General features: G+C 32.7%; 1 pseudogene; it reads left to right on the top strand.

Annotated features, from left to right (window-relative positions):
* The first annotated feature begins 14,039 nt into the window (after positions 1-14,039).
* On the top strand, positions 14,040-19,956 carry LOC105207149 (annotated as a pseudogene).
* The last annotated feature ends 209 nt before the right edge of the window (positions 19,957-20,165 follow it).

Genomic DNA, 20,165 nt, shown 5'->3' with positions numbered 1-20,165 from the left:
CCCCCTGATAACTATTGGACTTAGTCCTCTGTGGGACTGAAATCCAGGGCCCAAGCCATGACGTAAAAAACATTCTTCTTAAACTTCTTACATCATCGCCCAAGCAAGGAAGGAAGTATCAGTTCATACCATTTGTGCAGCTTGGTCTTCTCAACGACTGTGGAAATCAAATTGAGAAGCCTTCTCAAGTACAGTAAGTACTCATTTACATGCAAACATAATATTTGTAAAGGTGCGTCTAGATTATCGAACCTCGAGCCATTAGCATTTTGGAGAGCATTTCTTTATCTTTTGCCAAATCAAGTAACGAATACTTGCCGAAATGCTCATGACTCGAAGTTCTGTTTGATTCAATAATCTGGATGAACATTATCATATACAATTTACGCGTACTAAGTAACCCACATAGCACGTAATATTGCAGTGATATCACAGCAATATCACTTTTACATTGCAATATTACAAATGAAATATTGCAGAAATATCACGAAATATTACTGTGATATCACAGTAATATCAAAATGTCCGCGAAAACGCATCACTGTAATATTAATGTGATATTTCATAGTAATATTACTGTCATATTTCAAAATATTTCTGCGATGTTTATGTGATATTAAAATAATATTGCAAGAAATTAAATAAATAAATTATTTTACTTTATTTTATTTTTATTGTTATTCTTAATATTATTTTCATATTGTTATATGTAATATATATTAGACATAGAAAAAAATAATTATATTTATTAAAACAATACAATAATGTAAACGTAATAAATGTTAAGGCTACGTTCCGTTTCACGCATGATGTATTCGTCCTTGTATCGGACATTCTATGAGTATGTATTTTTTCGCCAATAAAAGGAAAATAATATCCTGTATATAGAATGTATATACATTTCATATACATAAATTGAATATACTTTATGGCATATAATATGCATATTCATTAATGTATTTTGTATGTACGTACATTGCATAATATTAAATGTACATAAATTGAATATACTTTATGGCATATAATATGCATATTCATTAATGTATTTTGTATGTACGTACATTACATAATATTAAATGTACATACATTTCATATACATGATTTGAATATACGTTATGGCATATATTATGTATGTTCATTAATGTATTTTATATGTATGTACACCGCATAATATTAAATGTACATACATTTCATATACATAATTTGAATATACATTATAGTACATAACATGTATAGCCTAATGTTTTGTTGGAATGGTATGCCATGCGCATTATACATGGAACGTAGCCTAAATATTCATAGTGTTACACATGTGCTGATGAATACTATTTTTATTTGATACGTCTGTTTGATACGTATCAGATTAATACATTATCGTTTATACCATGTTAATTTCTAATGAAAGTTAATTTCTTCAAAATAATGTATTTGGTATGCATTCAAACAATCGGTGTAAATTAGATCATTAAGTGAATATCGACCATAAAATTAAAAATTATAATTGTATGAATAATTTTAATTATATATTAGTTGTTAATGCAATGTACCATATTCCATTAGAATGGTATCCGGTGACAATCCTAGCAGCCTTGCGATCGAAGATAATTCTAAGTTAAAGTCTAAACGGAACACTAGCAACAAGCTAAATAGTGTGTGTGAAGTTGGCACCCCTATGGTACACAATCATAGTTCCGTTCAGAGTTCTGGATTATTTACAACAAAAGGAAGAGTTCTTGATAGTTTTTACAAATAGTACTGCTATTATAACAAAAAAAATGAATTTTGAAAAATGGGGATGCTAACTTCACACCCAAAAGTAGCACCGCATAGTTCTGAATAATTAATTTGATGCTTTTTAAGGAGTACTAGAGTTCTCCATATAAAAAAAACTTTTTTGATTAAAAAAAAAAAAAGAAAAAAGAATTAAAAAATGCATATGAAGTCCGAATAGTTCTGAATAGCGCATACAATTCCTTTCGATGAGTTCTAGAGTTCTCCATAGATTTTAGAAACAGATCTGCTCAAAAAAGTAAAAAAAATCGCAATTGAATTCTCGAAAGTGGTATCAAAAAATGAAAGAAACTTCAAAAGTATCAGTTTTACATAATTTTCTCATTAAAATTTTTGATAGAACTCCGCCTATTTAGAACTCTCAACAGAACTCCCAGAACTCTTAAAAAATTTTTTCACGATGTCGACCTTGTATTTTTGAAGTTTGGAAAAATTTTTTAAGAGTTCTGATAGTTCTATTAAGAGTTCTGGGTAGTCCTCGACGAGTTCTATCAAAAATCCTAATGACAAAAATCTGTAGAATTGAAAACGAAAATGTTACGGACGATCGCAGGTGTGTCGATTTTATATTTTCCGAGTGCGAAAAATTTTTTAAGAGTTCTGATAGTTCTGTTCAGAGTTCTGGGTAGTTCTCGATGAGTTCTATCAAAAATCCTAATGACAAAAATCTGTAAGTTTGAAAACGAAAATGTTACGGACGATTATAGGTGACGAATTTATACTTTTCGAGTGCAAAATTTTTTTTAAGAGTTCTGGTAGTTCCGTTTAGAGTTCTGGATAGTTCCCCATGAGTTCTATCAAAAATCTTAATGACAAAAATCTGTAGGATTGAAAACAAAAACGTTACGGACGATCGCAGGTGCGTCGATTTTATATTTTCCGAGTGCGAAAAATTTTTTAAGAGTTCTGGTAGTTCTGTTTAGAGTTCTGGGTAGTTCCCAATGAGTTCTATCAAAAATCCTAATGGCAAAAATCTGTAGGATTGAAAACGAAAATGTTACGGACGATTATAGGTGACGACTTTATACTTTTGGAGTGCGAAATTTTTTTCAAGAGTTCTGGTAGTTTTGTTCAGAGTTCTGGGTAGTTCCCGATGAGTTTTATCAAAAATTCTATTGACAAAAATCTGTAGGATTGAAAACGAAAATGTTACGGACGGTTATAAGTGACAACTTTATACTTTTGGAGTGCGAAATTTTTTTCAAGAGTTCTGGTAGTTTTGTTCAGAGTTCTGGGTAGTTCCCGATGAGTTCTATCAAAAATTCTATTGACAAAAATCTGTAGGATTGAAAACGAAAATGTTACGGACGATTATAGGTGACGACTTTATACTTTTCGAGTGCGAAATTTTTTTTAAGAGTTCTGGTAGTTCTGTTCGTCACCTATAATCGTCCGTAACATTTTCGTTTTCAATCTTACAGATTTTTGTCATTAGGATTTTTGATAGAACTCATCGGGAACTACCCAGAGCTCTGAACAGAACTACCAGAACTCTTAAAAAATTTTTCGCACTAGGAAAATATAAAATCGACACACCTGCGATCGTCCGTAACATTTTCGTTTTCAATTCTACAGATTTTTGTCATTAGGATTTTTGATAAAACTCGTCGAGGACTACCCAGAACTCTCAACAGAACTATCAGAACTTTTAAAAAATTTTTCCAAACTTCAAAAATACAAGGTCGACATCGTGAAAAAATTTTTTAAGAGTTCTGGGAGTTCTGTTGAGAGTTCTGAATAGGCGTCGCGGAGTTCTATCAAAAATCTTAATGAGAAAATTATGTAAAACTGATACTTTTGTAGTTTCTTTCATTTTTTGGTACCACTTTCGAGAATTCAATTGCAATTTTTTTTACTTTTTTGAGCAGATCTGTTTCTAAAATGTATGGAGAACTCTAGAACTCATCGAAAGGAATCGTATGCGCTATTCAGAACTATTCGGACTTCATATGCATTTTTTAATTTTTTTTTCTTTTTTTTTAATCAAAATGTTTTTTTTATACGGAGAACTCTAATACTCCTTAAAAAGCATCAAATTAATTATTCAGAACTATGCGGTGCTACTTTTGGATGTGAAGTTAGCACCCCCATTTTTCAAAATTAATTTTTTGTTATAATAGCAGAACTATTTGTAAAAACTATCAAGAACTCTTCCTTTTGTTGTAAATAATCCAGAACTCTGAACGGAACTATGATTGTGTACCATAGGGGTGCCAACTTCACACACCCAGCTAAATGCCATCCTTCAAGGTTATTAAAGACGACAAAGGCGTTTGGAAGAAAAACTCAAGCAAGCTTCGGACATGATGGCACGCGACATGACGTTTCAAGTAACCTCAGAAAAGTACAAGATATCGATCAGCACTATTCGCTTCTACATAGTCAGAAAGGCATTCTGCAGAGGAGAAAACGCACGGCCGTGGTTCTAGTAATCTCAGTATGAACAGTCAACCGAGTAGCCCCATCAGTCTACCGTATCAGATGATGAATTATCGTTTGTCAGAGAGCCTAAATTCCAGCCTACAGTAGGGCTGTATAAAAAAGCAGTGAGTTTTTTTTTAGATTTCGGTTTTGAATCGGACAAATTTTTTATCGCCACATCATAGAGCTGTTCCAGACCGTCTTGTCGATTTTTATACTTTAGCTCCTTTACCAAGTATTTTATTCTCCTTTTTTTTTCATTTTTAATTTGCGTCTCATTATTCATTTGTACTCGTAGAGGCGCGTTCACATGCTAGTTTACAAGACTTTTATGTTCACGTAATTTGGGTCTCGAACAGCTCCGCTCATGTATATACAAAGAAGATACTATATGTAAAAGTTCGGACACACATTAAGTTAAGAAACTTGCAGACGATCGTGTCTTACACTATGTTTATGTTAGATTCAGTGCCCTTAGAAATACTGCTTGAAACCCAGTTTGTTTTTTAAGTACAAAGATACTGGTTATTATAGAGTGTACTGGAGTACGATCGTATACTTACATGTATTATAATAACGCTATGTAGAGCCAGTGGCAAGTGACGCAGATGATATTCTCGATGTAATTTTCGGTTCGCCTTTTGTATAAGATTCGCGAATAGTGAAAACGGATTCGTTTGCCAGTAGAGTGATTTTTTGATAAAATCAAAAGACGCGAATCATTACGAAACATGATTATTTCTATAATGCATTATATAAATAAATTGGATAGAATGGTAGATGTGAAATGAATAGCTGAGTGCTACACAACGCTCGCTTATCAAATAAGATAACGACGGATAACTTGTTGTAACGGCTGAGCAGATTTGTAGATCTTTTTTTTATATATTGCATAAAATTTTCAAAAGGTAAGGCATTGAAATTATCAAGTGTACTATATAATTTTACACAATCACTTAAATGTAAAAAGTTATGTGTATTATGTGATACAAAATCTGGACCAAAAATTTTAATGGATTTGCCAACAAAATGTTTCATCAAATTATGAGCATACAATATATAATTTTCTGATTTTGAATAACATTGACTTATCATTACAGAACTAGCAAGACTTAATGTAATAAAATTATAGATTTTAGACGATAGGACTTCTTTTAAAACTATAGGACCAGTATATAATAAGAATAATCTAAATTCTGTAGCTTTATATCTCTTACATTCAAGTATAGAACGCTTTTTTCTAGAAAATTCACGAGGAATATAGCATTTTAATCTTAAAAGATTTTCGGAAATGTTATTGACGTCACAAAATCGTAATTTATGAGGTGGCTTGCCATAAATCCAACCATATCATTTGTGACAAAGAAGTCTTTTCATACCACCTAGTAAAAGATTATGCATATAATCTATTGGTACATTATCTATCATATTAAAATTTGGTATATCTAATAATATGCTTCTGTTAACATGATGCTCTGGTTGAGCCATAGTTCTGAATGAAATATCAGTTCTCCTACGTAAATTTTCTATTTCAGTAAAGCACATAACATTATTAAATATTTCACCCTCTTGATCACATTTTGTGCATGAAAAATAGCCCGTATGATTTTTGATACCTAAAGCAAATGATTTTGCAGGTGAATCACAAATTAACATAAAAATTCGGAAAGTGTATCTACAAGGATTTATTAATATTCCATTGGTCGATAAATGAATACATTCGTTGACAAAATCCTTGAAAAACTCATTAGTAGGCTTTGTTGATCCACGATATAATGCAATTAAAAACACGTGTTTCAAAAGTATTTCTATTGATTTCACTGAGCACAAAATAGGCCAAAATGAACTATTAGAACTTTTATTCAAGGGTAAGCCATCAATATTAACAGCTAATAAAAACTCGTTATTTGGTTGTGTATTAATTTTATAATTTTTACAAAATAAATTTATAGTCTTTTCTATGCCAATATAATAATATGCTCCACAACCTAAAGCTGTTATGTTTACGTTACTAGGTGTTTTTAGAAGTGTTCTCGGATTTTTGGTTATATTATCACATGCAGGTATTTCGCATATAATAGAGAAAATATTTTTCAATGCCGACAATGTTATATTATCCTTTATAGCCCAGTTGGCTATTTTCGAAGAAAGCGTTACTTCGTTTTCAGGACTTTTATGTACTATATTATGTGATGATTTATTAATACCATGGCCAAATTTTAATATGATATTAAATATACATAGAAATACTGCTTGAAACCCAGCTTTTTTTTTAAGTACAAAGGTACTGGTTATTATAGAGTGTACTGGAGTACGATCGTATACTTACATGTATTATAATAACGCTATGTACAGCCAGTGGCAAGTGACGCAGATGATATTCTCGATGTAATTTTCGGTTCGTCTCTTTTATGGGATTCGCAAATAGTGAAAACGGATTCGTTTGCCAGTAGAGTGATTCTTTGATAAAATCAAAAGACGCGAATCATTACGAAACATTATTTCTATAATGCATTATATAAATAAATTGGATAAAATGGTAGATGTGAAAGAAATAAGTGATACAGAATGGTCGCTTATCAAATAAGAGAGAAAAAAAGGGAGTTTGTTTTTCGATCCTGTCTTTTAGCATAAGTTATTTTCTGAGTTTATTATTCTTCTAAAACTAAAAGACGCAAACAAATTCGAAAAGAAATAGTTGTGTTCTTCGGAAAATTTAGAGCTGGAAAAAAAGACAGGAACGTCTTTTTTATACTTTTTCCCTAACACGTTAACTTTCTTTGATTTCTTTGATATGTGCTACATCTTCTAAGATCTTCGATTTACTCGGCTATTTGGAAGGTATTCTATTTTTTTTTTTATTCTTTTAAGCGCATTGTTTTGGACAATAAATTTTCGCAAATTTACTGCAAATTGTGAATCGAGAATAGATTTAACTTGTGAAAAATATTCAGTTTTTTTATATTTTAAACAATTATTAACTATTTCCGTATTTTGTAAAACGAAACGAATGTACAGATTCATTGTAAACATACCTATATGTTTTTACGTGCATATGATAATTATAACATTGATGTTAATTATAAAATTCTGAAATTGTTTATAGCAATACATACGTTTAATTTGATTTAAAATTTATTAGAAATTCTATTTTCATATTGTGTGAAACGAAACGAACGTACAGATATATTGTGAACATACCTATGTTTTACATATTTAAAGTATGTTAAAATAAAATAAATTAATTTCAAATCTACATTCAAAAGTTTTCTAATTTTACCTATGAAGAAGGGGCCTTACCTGCGCGAAACGGACAAGATTTCGTCCGACCTGTCCGCCAATTCTCGCTAAAGTATAGACAATTTTTGGAAAAATAATTTGTTTTTCAAAAAAATGTCTTATATAGTTGTATTGTTCAAGAAATAATAAGCAATCTTGGTTTGTGCTTTTAGGAAAAATTATTAAAATCATATCAAAATTAATTTGGTTATTTCAAATAAAACTAAACATTTCTTTCTGAAAATAGTATATTTTGTTAGAAATATTTTTTAAAAATAACTTAATATTTTTTCAAAAATTATCTGATTAGATTAAAATTTAGACTCTGAATGTAAACAGACATTTTAAATAAAAGACGTTATTTTTAAAAGCTTGTTTATTCATTTCTCGAGCATGAGAGAGTGTAAGTTGTGCAGAAGATATCGAATCGATCTTTTCGGTCGTAACAATATAATAAGAAATGTGTTTTGGAAGCATTTATCCGTAACTTTTTAATGTTCGTTCATAAGAATTAACATAATAATAACAAATATTTTTATTTTTTCTATAAATTTATAGAACACAATATTGTATAGCTAAAAACAAATACAATAATATATTTATATTTTTCAATTTTCATATTGCAAGATTTTATATTTCATAAACAAATAAACACGGCAACGGGAGTAAGATGACAAAAGTTGTGCATAGGCAAGATCACGCATTTGTGCATTGGTTTTTCGGCATTTAACAGCATTTTGACTATATATGTATAACGCAATTTTAATCGCAATATGTATCGTAATATATATCACAATTTTAATAATTTTAATTTCGCAGATTATATAAATATTTCTTGTCTTGTTTGTTTTTCTTTAACTACTTTGTAATATCAAAATAGTATAAGATTGTAATATTGTAATACATTTTTTTTATTAATAAAATTACATTTTTAACTTTATTTGACTGTTTTTCATCTTATTCGATATTAAAAGTCATCGTAGCTGCATGGGGCAAGATGATGAAATTGGCATGTTCTAAAATAATTTGATTTTTTAAAAAATTCTAGTTTATTTAACAACCTCTAATTTTTACTGATGATAAACAAGGTTTTAGTGAATTTAAAAAAACAAATAGATTGTTATTTTTACATTTTACATTTTACAGAAATTAGCAAAAATCGAAAATGGTTGTCATCTTATCTCCCTCTCCCTTATCTTTTTTTTACCGATATCAAAATTGTCAATGTGGTCAAGTGGTCCGTTTATGTGTTGAGACTTATCTTAATTGCTTTATTTTTTTCATGATTAAATTTTATATCTAGATCAAGCAAAGGAACCATATGACGTAATAAAAATTATATAATTCCACTTAAAAGAATAGCAATGATCTTTACATGACCTTACAATTTATCTAAAACGTATTTGACAAATAATGACAAATTGGATTGTTAATTTTACTGTCCTTAATGCATGTAACAAATGAACATTTATGCAAGTAACCATGTGAATCAATAAACATTAATCCTTACGTTTCATTTCTTATGTGTATTCAAATGTATGTATGTATACATATATCTATTTATAGACTCATATTTATTAGCGAAATTAAAGTAAACTTAACAAAATTATAATTGTTTATAAAATATTTTATGTCTTATTTTATATATTTTATTCTATATATCCTCTGATAAAAATTTTTCTTATAAATTTTTATATGAATTGGAACATTTTTCAGAAATATTTAGAAAGTCTACATCTCTCAGAATTCTTTATATATGTGAATTCAAAATTATAATATTTCTTATCATATTATTTCTAAAAAAATATTTCTTAATTTTCCAGATTTTATAAAAAACATTTTATCAAAAATTATAGAAAAATCTTAAAAATCTTCGAACATTTTACAACTAATTGCATGTATAAAAAATTCTGAGAAAGGATGTACATTTTCCGAGTATTTCTTATGTAACGGCGTGATTGCCGTCCACGCGATTGTGATCGGCGTGTATCTCGCGATCAGGTGTGGTCGAGAAGGACGTAATCTTTCTCTGATTTAAATATACTTTATTGTTATAACTCTTACAAACCGAAATAAGCTGATCTCGTGTACAGTAGCGAACTTGTAACGACGTGGTGACGATGGTACAGAACAGAACTCGGGAGAGAGAGAGAGAGAGAGAGAGAGAGAGAGAGAGAGAGAGAGAGAGAGAGAGAGAGAGAGAGAGAGAGAGAGAGAGAGAGAGAGTATCCGAGAAAATATTATTGAAAAATGTAGCATATATGCTAATCTATTTAGCACGTAAATTATAAACATTTTTATATATTTTTAAATTATGTTGGTTCAAATGAAAAGCGACAAATGGTAGGAATGATTGTTCTTTATTACAATAAATTTTTACGATATATAATGATACAATAAAGATCTATAAGTTCTATGTCAACAACCGAATGGCAACTCCTCGTAAATTACACAACATTCGATTACACTGTACAATTTCTAATTAACACTATCAGTCGCAGTTTAATTTACATTTAGAAGACCAAATCTGCGAGAGTGAGGACAATGGAAAGACATTTTCTTGGTTCGTCCCAAAAAAATCACGTGTCTTTCTGCGTGTGGCGAGTAACGCGTCGCGATGAATGATATATTACAAAGAGAATTTGTTACAATAATAATAATTAGTAACACTTAATGCAATGTACACGATACGTCTTGGCTACATTATTACGTGTAAGATACTGTACGGTATGCAGCGAGATTGAAAATCAGTGTGGATTATTTTTTCACAAGCATTTTTTACAAATGTTTTCGTTTTTATTTCGATCATCATAAAATACGATTGCGATAGGAAAAGTGTGCAAATATTTTTGGAAATTCATAATTAATATCATTTTGTATTTTAATGTTGAAAAAAGAAATATTTTGTGTCTAAATGTATATATTCTTTTTTTTTACCCGAATCAAATCTGCAGAAACAAATTTTGAGTGGAGCGTGCTATCAATTTTTATTGGTCAAAAGGCAACAAATTGTACGTAGAGTCTATAATATCTGATAATGTCGGTAAATTGCCGTCATAAATATAACAAAGTGTCTGCTGATATGCCAGTAGACAGTGGAAATCAAAAAAATAGCAACGTATGGCGATATTATGGCTAACATATTGCTTACAATTATATGTGTTGCTATTGGAATTGCAGTAGCTGAGTCAGCATTGGTTGACAAATTGATACCTTCGCAATATCATAACTTTGAATATTAACTTGCTAGAAACTTGCTAGTAACTTTGAAATCATCATCATTAAAATTCATACTGTTGCCGTTACGGCAATGTATACATGTATACATTACTGCGTATTGATTTAATGTCGGTATATTTGAAATCCTTGAAGATAAATGAAAGACAAATTGCCAGCATTATTAGTTATAATCATAAATTTACGTGATTTCGCTAAGATGCTTAGTTATCTGGGACAGAATTTGTAACTTCTGCTCGATTTTTGCTGAGAGTTTGTCATTAAAGTGTTCGTGCGCGCAGATTCTATTTGACTTCTGTCACTAATCTGCTGTCATAGCATGTTAGCAAGCTTTATCGTTGGAACAAATTGAAGGAACATATAACTATTGAACTGTGGTCAAAATTTGATTAAATTTGTTGCTATTTTGTTATTTAGGCAATTAAAATTAATATCGATTGCACACTGTTAAAAATACGCATTAAAATTTAAAGTAATCTAAGGAAAATAAATTTCAACTACATTAAAAAAATTTGATGTTGTCAAAAGTGTACTAAATTTCATGCACATACTATTTTGTAATAGATACAATAAATTTAATACACTTGTGTAATTTAAAGATACATTGAATTTTATGATATTTTTTACAGAGTGCTTACATGTAAAAAATATTATATCGGTGTTGGATAATTTAAGAAAAATGTAGGTGTTTTATATCTAAATGTACATTTTTATTTCTTTATATTTTCGAAATAACTTGATTTGATTACTTTATGATACTTTATAATAAGGAAAGTATCAAAATTAGAAAATTGAAGCTATTAATGTTATGTGACAAATAATTTAATAATAATGTAATATTATCATTATTTTTCCTCCAAATCACAAAATGACGATAATTTATTGATTACAATTTACTAATATTACTTCCAAAAAAGATCGCCAATCTCGCGCACGCTCCTGCTCATTTATAGCAAATGCAAGGCTCGTAGAACAGAGTTCCCGTGAATTTATTAAATACAATAAAGATCCATTTTTCATCATAAAATTTGCTCTTTCGCATATTTTCTTTTTTTTCTGTACAACATGGCACGTCCTATCATACTGTTACTTACTTAGTGTAGTTACACGGATTGCCATATTTTGGCAACATACAATCATTGATCCGTCTGACTATTTTCCGTTTTTTACACCTGCAGAGCTTTTTTGTTTACTATTCTACTCGCTAAATTATGTACAAATCGTGTTTCACGTATAAAAAATGAAATAACTGATAATTTCTATCAGCCAATTGATTCCGCTACAAAGATGATGGCATAAGAAGAAAGAAAAACGTTTCCGAGTCTCTTTGTTTTTCCATTTTTAAGTAAAATCGCATTCCTCTGCATCGATTCGTATCTCAACGCGAGGCGAATTTATCTTCGGCAGTAAAATAAGACAATGTAGCTTCGCTGTCATAACTTACTGCGAGGAAAGGGAAAATGCAAATTATTGCGGTATTTGAGTGTCAGAAGAAAGTAAAGTAACTCATGTCACAGTCAGCGGTGTACCGCACAAATATTTTGGCCTGGTTGCCCTAACGTCTAACAGTTTGAGCTTTGAACGATAGATAATTGATTTTTCTTTGCCCTCTCCCACATTATGATCTATAAAGCAGATTAAAACAAAGACTACTATTAATCAGATTTATATTATAGGACGCTGCTGCAAGCTGGCCTTTGTAGCGGGACCGCTTAACTTTCGTCATTCTAAGCGGAACACTTTATAAATACTAAAACATCTTTAAAAACATTAACTTCTAACAAGAATTTATATTGAACATTAATAAAATTGAAAAATATTATTGCCATTTCGAGTATACATATATTCATACATTATTATATTCTAAATTTGAAATTAAATCCTTTGTCAATACAAAGAAATACTTTTAATTAACAACATATTTGAATTTATGTTTATTAGAAAAAGACATAACAGATTTATTATTTAATGATGTAAAATGCCATTAACAAATTTGTGTGTTCAAAAAAGAAATGAAAACTTTTAAAACAGCTTTTATATAATGTAATGAGCGATTTCCTGATATATTTCTTCAAGTATTCCGCTCAAAAATGTTTAAATTTTACTATTAAAGTTTTAACAACGACTATGAATCTTTTTGGAGTTCGAATGGTCACTGATTTTCTGATAATTTGCGTTGCAATTTCTTTATAACTTTACAATTAAAAAATTTAAATTTGTGTAAAAAAAATATTACTCCACATTTTTAATCAAGTTTGTTGAAAAATTGATACTATCATTGTGAATATTAACTTTTAGAGTGTATAGATATCTTTGTAAAAATAGCTAATAAGGGAAAGATCGATTTAAGTAAAAGTATAAAATTTGTAAAGATCAACATTTATAATTTCATTACTTCGAAAAAATTGGGCCGTATTATTTATTATAACACGTATATGATAATAGAGTTAATGTTACAAAGACAAATGTAAAAAGATTTAGTCAAATAAGTAAAATCATTTATATGTCGTTTTCTACCATTTTGTACCATTTTTCAAACTTATATGAGAACTACGTTTTGCGATGGCAGGGCCCAAATGCCTTAATATAGTCCTAAAGGAAAACTATTAAGCAAAAACGATATTGACGCTGTCGTTGCGAATTAAGTCCTAGAATATTTCTTATAACCTCGAGAAACTATTACGGGAAGTAATTTATTTGCAAGCCACGACAAATGGCACATTAAACAAAAATATCTTTGCATTACTTGTTCGCGAGTATCGCTGTCGCGCGATTCCCATTTCCGGCATGTCTTTATAATCTCTTTTATTTTACTTATATTCCATAATACGCACGAGTTTCTAACGCGTTTTACATCTAATCACAATCGAGCACGGCACTTGAGTGAAGTGTCTTTTATAAGTACAATGGGTCCTGTACTCAGAAATTAACTATGTGGTCAGATAATGCTGCGATGTAGAAAAGCAATGCCTCTCTATTTCCCTCCAAAATTCATCTTTTATCCCAATAAAAGTTTTTTATCAGTATAATCATCCCTGGTCCCATATAGAATCTTAAACGGTTCTTTTCGCGATAGCACCACTAGAATCACACCGTCGTTTCATTCTTCCTAAAAGGCTTTAATGGCTGCAATTCCCGTTCCAACCGATCAAAGTCATTGTAATATTCGTGATCTGATTTTTCTTCGGAACTTCGTTGCCTAATTTGAGATCCGAAGGCGCCATTTGACAAAACTTTTTCCAAGTCCGGCGTAGGAATACCCAAGGTCTGCGGCGTTAGCGGACCCTCATCCTGCGACATTATGTATTCCGGATTGTCTAGTGATGTCTTCCCTTGAATCGTTAGGAATCATCGATGGCACACGTCAAGTGACTGAGATAACGAGATCCAAAGAGAGGCGTCCAATTTGGTTCGTATTTTCCGGTATGAGCACGCAATGGGCGGGTATGGGACGTCAATTGTTCGGCATTGAAACTTTTCAACGTAGTTTGCGACGATGCGCGGACGCCTTAGCATCCCATGGCATCGACCTCATGAATATTATCATTAACGCCACTGATGAAATGTTTGAAGACGTAATGAATTCTTTCGTGACTATCGCGGCCATGCAGGTTGCTCCTGTTTAAGATGTTTTAACATTGATAGGTATATTGCCGGATGGTATAATCGGACATTCCACTGGAGAAATAGCGTGTGCATATGCTGACGGTGCGTTTACATTTGAACAAACTGTCTTAGCGGCTTACTCTAAAGGTAAGGCGATTGTGGAGTCCAAGTTGGAATCGGGCGCTATGGCGGCAGTTGGTTTGAGTTGGGAGGAGGCCAAAAAGATATGCTCATCAAATATCATTCCAGTTTGTCACAACGCCAAGGACTTGGTCACAATTTCCGGTCCGACTGAGTCTCTGCATAAGTTTGCAGAAACGATCAGGAGCAAAGATATCTTCGTAAAGATGGTGAAAAGTTCCGGCTTTGCATTCCATAGCGAGTATATCGCCTCGGCCGGGTCTAAGCTACGTGCGTCTCTTGACAAAATAAACCCGAATCCCAAGCAAAGGTCAGCCAGATGAATTTCTAGTTCCATCCCCGAGTCTGCATGGGGCAGTTCATTCGCGCAGACTAGCTCGTCTGCGTATCACGTAAATAATTTTCTCTCTCCTGTACTCTTCCAAGAAGCGATTGCGCATATTCCAAAGAACGCAATAACAATCGAAATTGCGCCGCACTGTTTGCTGCAAGCCATTATGCACAAATCGTTACCACCAACGGTAAACTGTATTTGTCTTCACAAACGGAATCATTCGGACAATCTGGCCTTTCTGCTGTCTAATGTGGGTGAGATGTATAATGCAGGTGCGCAACCTGATATCGCAAAATTATATCCGCCAATAAGTTTTCCGGTCGGTAGAGGAACACCGATGATCGGCCCTCTAGTCAAGTGGGACCATTCCACCGTGTGGGATGTGCCTAATTTCAATCAAACATCAAGCCACTCGGGAGAGCATATAGTCGAAATAAATATGCTAAAAGAAACAAATGCATATCTAGCTGGACATCAGGTAGACGGACAAGTATATTTTCCAGTTTCTGGGTATATTCTGCTAGTATGGAAAACTTTGGCGGAACAACGTGATACCGATTTTGAAAGATTGCCATTGGTATTCGAGGACATACGCATTCAGCGAACCACTATTGTGCCAAAGGAGGAAACGGTGAAATTTTCGATAACCATTTTTGAGGGAACGGGCGACTTTGAAATCTGTGAAGCTGGTACAATTGTCGTCAGTGGAAACGTCCACGTGTCCGAGGCTATTGAAAAAGATCAATTGAATTTGCCGCCACCATCAATAACGCTTACTGACGACAAGATTTTACCATTGACCTCCAAAGATATTTATAAGGAATTGAGATTACGCGGGTTAGAATATCGCGATATCTTTCAAGGAATCAAATCTTGCGATAACTACGTCGTTGCTGGTCAATTGTACTGGTTTAATCAGTGGATTCCGTACATAGATACTATGCTTCAGTTTAGCATTTTATCTGCTAGTCATAGACTAATGTATGTACCAAAGCGTATCCAATATGTTGCGATCGATCCTATTCTTCATAAACAACTGGTGGAAGAATTACCAGAAGACGGTGGATTACCGGTGTATCACTATAAGGACATCGAAATTGTTAAATCGGGTGGTATCGAACTCAGAGGATTAAAACTTTCTTTGGCGCCTCAACGACAACACACTCAAGCTAATCTTAAATATAAGCGATACACTTTTGTGCCTTATGAAAATGAACATAGTCTAGACGATCTAAAACGAGGAAAAATACAGGCACTTACTGTCCTTTTGCAAATAATGTGTGAAAACATGATGACATTCAAACTGAAAACCGTAGAAGTTGCGGGCAAACGAGTTGCGAAAGATCTTTTGGCGCCTATCATATTCGATATTTTCAATAATGAACTGATATCGCCTATCGTAAGTGTATTGCAAAATTTTAATATATTGTTTATGTTATTCAAAAAGTAATACTTTTCAATTCAAAATTTCTAGTGTCACGTACAAAATTATTCCATTAATTTTAACATATTTTTAATAACATTTGTTTCTGTTTGTGATTTCTTCTTTGTAACTTGTAATTTCTCAAGAGATCTCTCTTCAATATTTGAAATTACTACAAAATCACTTTGTTACAGGTTGATTTACAAGTAATCACAGCTTCTGTCGACAATTACATACAGGATTTAAATGAAATAAACGTGAATGCTAACGTCGTAACGCGCGATGTGAAAAACGTACCTCCTGCTCAGGATGTGCACTTTGTTATAGCGGCGGATGTTCTGTCGAATTAGTCTTACGTTATTCTCAAAAATTTGGTGGCTGCTTTAAAACCTAGTGATTTCATTCTTCTGGAAGAAAATACTGTGCACTTAAATTTGAAGACTGCGTTGGAAGAAAATGATCTATCGTTGGCTGGAAAACAAACTGATCCGGTAGGAAAAACTTACTTTTGCTAAAGAAACGGGAAAAAAAGAGAGAACCGGTGGTAATACAAATCACAGACAAAAATCTCTCGTGGTTGGAGGATGTAAAAACAACGTTAAAGAAATCTAATAGCAAAAATCAAGAAGTGCTCTTTGTATCCCAGGATGAAGAAACGCTTGGTAAGCGTTATTATAAAATATAGATAAAATGTTATAAAATATTATAAATAAAAAATTATTTTAAACTTTTAAACCTTTTTTTCAATTGCCTTGTAATGCTAAGTTTCAAAATAAAATCAAAGTAATTGAACCAAAATCTTGACTTTTTTATTCACAGATTTAGTTGGACTCATGTCTTGCATACGACGCGAAGCAGGCAATGCAAATGCGCGCTACGTTTTTATTCAGGACAAGAATGCTCCCAAATTTGACTTATCTGAGAAGTTTTACACAGAACAGTTAAACAAAGGATTAACTGCCAATGTGCTGAAAGGAGGACAATGGGGCAGTTATCGACACGTACCTTTGGATGTATCTTATTTAAAGGTGCATCATGTATATGCCAATACGTTGAAGAGAGGTGACCTCAGCACCTTGAAATGGATTAAAAGCCCATTAAATCAAAATTTTCTTAATAAGAAACTTTGTTACATATACTATGCTGCAATAAACGTCAGGTAAGTTTCAACTTAGTATTCTTTAGAAATAATTTATTGAAAATTTAGGTAATATGAAATTTCTACTGAAAAAAAATAATAAATTATACAAATGATAGGGACATCATGTTGGCGAGTGGCAAACTACCACCAGACGTCTTGCCACGGAATGTGGCTACGAAAGAGTGCGTATTGGGATTTGAATTCTCCGGGAGAGACATTGACGGTCGTCGCGTGATGGGCATGGTTAAAGCTAAAGCATTAGCAACCACTGTGGTAGCGGATCCTGATTTTCTTTGGGATGTACCTGAAAAATGGACTTTGGAAGAAGCGGCAACAATACCTTTCGCTTACGCTACTAGTTATTATGCTCTATTTATACGGGGTCAGTTAAAAGCAGGCGAAAGCGTATTAATCCATGCTGGTAACTGCGGTGTCGGTGAAGCAGCGATTGCCATTGCTCTGCGTGCTGGTTGTCTAGTCTTCACTACGGTCGATACTCCGGAGGAGAAGGAATATCTCAAGAAAGTCTTCCCGCAATTGAACGACAGACACATCGGCAATTTTAGAGATAGGAGTTTTGAACAACTTATTTGTATTGAGACACAAGGACGTGGAGTCGACATTGTAATGAATTCATTGCCAGAGGAGAAATGACAAGCTGGCATTCGGTGTCTCGCGTGTTATGGCCGTTTCCTTGAAGTCGGCAAATATGATTTGTCGAATGACAACCGTATAAGAATGTCAAAGTTTTCAAACAATATGTCTTTTCATGATATATTGTTGGACACGCTATTTGGAGAAGATGTGGGAGAAAAGGACAAAGTGATAAAGAATGAACTAGTGAAACTTGTTTCAGAAGGAATCAAGAATGGCGCGGTACGTCCGCTCCAAAAGACTGTCTTTTTGCACCAACAGCTTGAGCAGGGATTCAGATTTATGGCTACGGGCCAGCATTTCGGCAAAGTGCTATTGAAAATCCGTGATGAGGAACCGAAGAAGTGCATACTACCAACGCCAAAGACAGTAACAGCGATTCCTCGTACTTTCATGAATCCGGAGAAATCATGCATCTTGGTCGGCGGTCTTAGCGGGTTTGGTTTGGAACTGTCCGATTGGATGATCAGCCGTGGCGCCAAATTCATTGTTTTTGTATCACGCTCAGGCATACACACCGGTTATCAAGAGTTTCTTGTGCGTCGCTGGCGCGAAAGCGGCGTACAAATCATTATTTCCACAGAAGATGTTACGACATTATCAGGTACCAAACGATTAATACAAGAAAGCAGTCGGTTGGCTCCGGTAGGTGGTGTATTTAATCTGGCAGTCGTAATACGTGATGCTCTATTCGAAAACCTGGAAGAAGCCGATTTCAAAGCGGTTATTTCACCAAAAGTCAACATTACAAGAAATTTAGACGCAATATCGAGAATGTTCTGCCCATCGCTAGATTATTTTGTGGTGTTTTCATCTTTATCAGGCAGTCGCGGTAACATTGGTCAAACCAACTACGGTTTCGCAAACTCAGCCATGGAGAGAATAATGGAAAAGAGACAGGCTAATGGTTTACCTGGTCTCGCCATTCAATGGGGTGCCATTGGAGACGTTGGCTTAGTCTTTGGTAATATAATAATATATGAAAATTTTGTTAAATGACAGAAGATACCTGTTTCGAGAAAACAGAAATCTTCTCTACTTTAACCCTCAGCTGATACACTGGGTGTCGTACAACCAAGCTGCTTTACAAAAATGCTTGGCATTCATAAATCGTTCACTCCTGCTCTTCTAAATATTTTGAATATGTTCAATTTCTAGATTTTCGCACTTATTTAAACTTTTTCTTGATCTTCTGGCGTCTTGATTAAAGAAAAAATTGTTCAAATTCTATGCATTAGATATCGAAATATATTATATGCAATTGAAGATGGTCGTGTGACGTACACCCATGTGTGGCAAAATATCGAATCCAATATAGTGTGTCAGCTGAGGGTTAATAAAATTCTTGAATAAATCGTTTCCAAATCTTTCTTGTTTGCCTTTTCTTTGTTTTGTAAAATTTCAATCTTTATTTTATGTACTTTCTAAATATAATTTATAAAATAATAATGACACGATACCTAATGCATATAACGTTTAAAATTTATTGATTTTATATATACAAAATTTCTCTTATACGCTTTTAATTCTTCAGAAATGATGGGAGGTAACGACGCCAAAGTGTTCGGTACTATACCACAACGAATATCGAGTTGTCTCGCAACGATGGACGTATTTCTTCAACAACCGCATCCAGTACTGGCTTCTTCAGTTTTAGCTGAAAAATATAAACCCGACGATGGCAACAATGTCGATCTTGTCGCAACCATTGTCAATGTTTTAGGCATCAAAGACGTTGTTTCGATTAATCCCAATATTACCTTAACCGACTTAGGTATGGATTCGCTAATGGGCACAGAGATAAAACAGACTCTTGAGGAGAATTATAACATCATATTATCAGCGCAAGAGATCCGTGCCTTAACCATTACAAAACTGCGAGAATTATCTTCGACAGATAGCGCATAAGTTTTGCTTGATATAATAAAAATATGAAAACATAAAATATTTAATTTTCATATTTTTGATATATCAAGCAAAACTAATGCGCTATCTGTCGTATTATACTGTAAAGCTATACATTATGTTGTAAAACTACACATTTTTACTAGTTTATTCTTGCAAATTAGAAAGTATAAAAAAAGTAATATAATCCAAATTGCGGGTGTGGTAGTGATATATTCAAATATTTGTAATAA

The sequence above is a fragment of the Solenopsis invicta genome, chromosome 1 (genome assembly GCF_016802725.1).
Source record: "Solenopsis invicta isolate M01_SB chromosome 1, UNIL_Sinv_3.0, whole genome shotgun sequence".
Lineage (NCBI taxonomy): Eukaryota > Metazoa > Arthropoda > Insecta > Hymenoptera > Formicidae > Solenopsis > Solenopsis invicta.
Note: the sequence above shows the minus strand (reverse complement) of the source record. Positions and strands in the feature narration are given on the sequence as shown.